This window comes from Elaeis guineensis, chromosome 8 (assembly GCF_000442705.2).
Source record: "Elaeis guineensis isolate ETL-2024a chromosome 8, EG11, whole genome shotgun sequence".
Lineage (NCBI taxonomy): Eukaryota > Viridiplantae > Streptophyta > Magnoliopsida > Arecales > Arecaceae > Elaeis > Elaeis guineensis.
The window spans coordinates 62,966,551-62,970,815 of NC_026000.2; positions in this window are offsets into that span (position 1 = coordinate 62,966,551).

Genomic DNA, 4,265 nt, shown 5'->3' on the forward strand with positions numbered 1-4,265 from the left:
GGGAAGAGCTTCGGTAGGGCATTGTTATCGAAAAACAAGAGCGTCACAATGCAAATCATTGCAAGAAAGAGGAATCCGATTTTATTGATTGAATAATTCTTAAGTACAAGAGGGAAAAAAAAGTTATAATAAAGAAAAAGTATAAAATTAGAGGTCTCGGACCTCTGGAGCAGAAGTGGAGGAGCTCGGTGCCCCCGGAAGGTTGGCCACGGTAGCTGTGGCAGTTGAAGAGGTCTCGACTGGAGGGAGACTGGCAGCAGCTTCAGAAGGTCCAGCTTCATCATCGGACACTTCATCCAGAAAGCTAAAGTCGAGTTCAGGAAACTTTCCGACCACCTTCTCCTGGCAAAGCTTGAAGCTTTGATAAAGGCGGCCTGGCCGAACTTGATATTCAGATCCCTCATCTCAGAGGAGGTCTTGAACTCCTCCACTGCTTGAGCCCTTGCCTCCCAGACTAGGGTCGGGATCTGCTCTTCAGCTTAGAACCTCAGCCTCTGCCTTCCTTCTTTTCTCCTCCAAGGAGCCTTCAATCTGTCGAAGTCTGCTCCTCCTTCTGGAGTGCCTTTTGGAGACACGTGACTTCGCGATTTTCTCTCTAAGACGGGCAGCCTCGGCCTGGCAACCTTCCTCCCCTGGGCTTCTTCCTTCTTTGCATTATTCATCGCCTCGATGTTAGCGATGAGCTGGTGTCCAATCTGCAAGAGCGATCAGGAAGTCAATATGAAAGCTAAGGAATGCACTAAGTGAAGAAGCGAAAGAAAGAAAAAAGTAAACTGGTCTACCTCAAGAAAAGACCCCAGAGAGTCCCAAACTCACTATTCAGGATCGGCATGGATGATCCTGTGGACGATCTCGAGCAAAACGCACCCATCGACCAACCTTTTTATTAAATCCCTGTTGTTGAAGGGATTCTCCCCCGATTCTCTTCGAGCTGTTGGACCCCTTGATGGCAGTCCTGCTGCTACGGATCTTGTGGGCCACCATCTTCTTCCTCCTCCTTTCGACCCCCAGCATCCTCGGGATGAGACTCTAGAGCGGGAACCTCGGTCGGAGGGCTTCTTGAAGAAGCTCGGGGGACTGCGGGCTTGACGTCGAAGGGAGCATCAACGCAATGGCCGCCTGGGCAGGCACGGTCGAGCTTGTCTCCTCTACCCTCGCCTTCTTCGCCGACCAGAAGTTGCGGCGCCTTTCCTCTTGTGGGCCTTAAGACCCTTGGCTAGTATCCAGCTGCGTCTGCGTCCATATCTGCAATGAAAAAAGATCGGCACAGCTTAAAACAGAATGAGAGAAAAGAGGAAGCAGCGAATGACTTGAGAAAGAAAAAAAAATACCGACAGGATTGAGAGGGCTCAGGCCGACATTAAATAAAAGTTGCTCCTTCAGAAGGTCAGAGAGGAGAGGAGCTGGATAAGTCTTAAGTTTATTGGAGGCTTCAAGGTCTCCTTCCCCAGCTAGAAGCCCGACGGATGGAGTCCCTCAGGGAGGCCAGGGGCAACCCCAGCCTCAGGGTCGGGCATCGGACGTAGAAGTACCTCTCCTTCCAGTTATGGATAGAAGAGGGGGTACCTTTCAGCAACCCCTTTCTACCGAACTGGAGGGAGAAGTACTACCAGTCCTTTATCGAGGGGTGATGCTTAAAGATATAAAAGTTTCTAAACAAGAAAAGAGTTGGCCGAACTTCAGCTAAATGACAGAGGAAAAGAAATTCTATCAGAAACCTAAAGGAGTTCGGTGCTATCGAAACTAGAGAAATGTTCAAAAAGTGAAAAAGAGCAATAACAAAAGATAGAAGTGAAAGTCGAAGCCCGACGCGGAAGGCTTCCTGGTATAAGCAAAAGTGGCCAAGGGGAGGGGCGCTAGCCCGGTCAGTTGGCTCGGAAAGCTCAAACTCGTACTCCGAAGGAACCCCATACTGAATCCTAATCAGCAAAAGTTCATCTGAGGTAAAAGAGCTGGGAATGGTGTCTGGTACGAAGACCGAACGAGGTTCGATCCTAAGTGCGGATTCATCTATAGTACTAGGATTTTGGGGGGCTGGAGCTGATGAACTTCTAGAACTGCTAGAGGAGGAAGTGTTGGAGGACATTTTGAATCAAATGAAAATCTCAAAAAATCTCAAAAAATTGAGAAAAATAGAAATAGGGTGCTCGTGGAGAAACGAACGGACGAATACAGAGGAGGAAAAAAGAAGAACAGCAAGAAAAAGAAGGGTTTTGACTAACCTAGGCTGGTCCGAGAGGTGCAGGAGGGCAGCGAAGGCGATGGAGGTCGACCTGAAGGGTGGCTAAGATCGAGAGGGACACTGGAGGAAGACGAAGCTCTCGGGGAAGAAGAGGGGATCGAAGAAAAATCTCAGGCAAGGTGGAACCCGTGAAGGAGGGGGACGGGTTTAAATAGACCTCAGGTCCGGTGCAATAATGATTGTAGATCTCCTTTGGCCGACCTACAACTGCTGCATGTCCCACTCGTCGTGGCAGACGGCTGACGACTGATAGAATCATTATTGCATCGTACCTGGAGTGACGCTTCAGTAAAAATTTCGAAAAAATCTTTTCGGGTCTCCTCGATTTGAAAAGACCCCAGCACCGACACGCCAAACGCCAAGATATTTGGAAACAATCGAGTACAAAAATCAAGGGGAGGCAACTTCGACTGTGAAAATTTTCTATACTTTCTTCATTCAAAACCGAATTCAAAAGTAGGAGGACTAGTGTTGGGTATAAAATAACTCCAGCCGAAGTTCGTAAGAGGCCAATCCTCCTAGGACTCTTCCGACTTCCGACCTTGTGCGACATCTTTCTGAACTCCCCCGACCGTCCGAACTTTCACAGTTCCATCCGGACTCCTCCAGCAGTCAACCTTCCACAGTGTCCTCCAGATTCCTCCAACGGACGAACTCCTATCATACCCTCCGAACTTCTCCGATGATGAGCTCCTTCAGTGGTCTATCAGACTTCTCCAAATACTCTCTAGGCTTCACTATCAGTCAATTTTTTACGGTAATCGACTACTCTCCGAATATTTTCCAGACTTCCTCTTGTCACGATCGACTTTACTCCGAGCTTCTTCTGAACTTCGTCAATGTTCGGGTTTCCCCAGTAGCAGGACTTCTATAGTAACCAGACTCCATCCAAGTTTCTACAGTGGTCGATCGTCTTTCGAATTTCGTCCGAACTTCTACAATAAGCAGTCTCCATCCGGACTTCCATGGCAACCGATCTTCGTCTGAGCTTCTACAATAAGTGATCTCCATCAGGGCTTCCACGACAACCGATCTTTATCCGAGCTTCTACAATAAGCGATCTCCATCCAGGCTTTCACGATAATCGATCTTCGTCTGAGCTTCTACAATAAGCGGTCTCCATCCAGACTTCCACGGCAACCGATCTTCGTCCGAGCTTCTACAATAAGCGATCTCCATTTGGGCTTCCACGACAATCGATCTTCGTTCGAGCTTCTACAATAAGCGGTCTCCATCCGGGCTTCCACGATAACCGATCTTCATCTGAGGTTCTACAATAAGTGGTCTCCATCCGGACTTCCACGGCAACCGGTCTCCATTCGAGCTTCTACAGTAAACGGCCTCCTTCCGGACTCCTACAAGAACCGAACTCCATCTGAATTTCTAGAGCAGATGGATTCCAAACGAACTTCTACGACAGACGGGCTCTAGCAGCCAGATTTCTATAGTGACCGACTGTCTCCGGTGTCTTCCGTACCTCTCAGCACCAACCGAACTTCAACAGTGCCAACCAGATCCTCTAACGGACAAATTCCCTTCGAACCTCTCCAACGGTCAACCTTTCACAATGTCCTCCCGACTCCTTCAGCGGACGAGCTTTCACAACGCCTTCCAGACTCTTCTATCGGTCGACCTTCTATAGTGCCTTCCAAATTTCGCTATCGGCCGATCTTCTGTCGGATTCCTCATGCAACCGGACCTCTCCAGCGGACAGTCTTCAGACAAGCTTCTACATCAAACAAATCCCAGACAGACTTCTCTAGCAATCGGACTCTAGCCAGATTTCTCCAACAGAAAATTTTCGTCCGGCTTCTACAGCAGATGACTTTCATCTGCATCATCAATGCCTAAGGCACCCAACAACAGTTAACTCATCAGCAACCTCAAAAACATCCAAGCTTCTCTTAAATTACTGAGACAGAGAGCTATTCTGCTCCACCAGACGTCCCAACTGAGCTTCAGCCATCCGGCCCAAACTCCCCGGTAAGTCGCGACAACGGACACCCCTCCACTCTCTGAAACA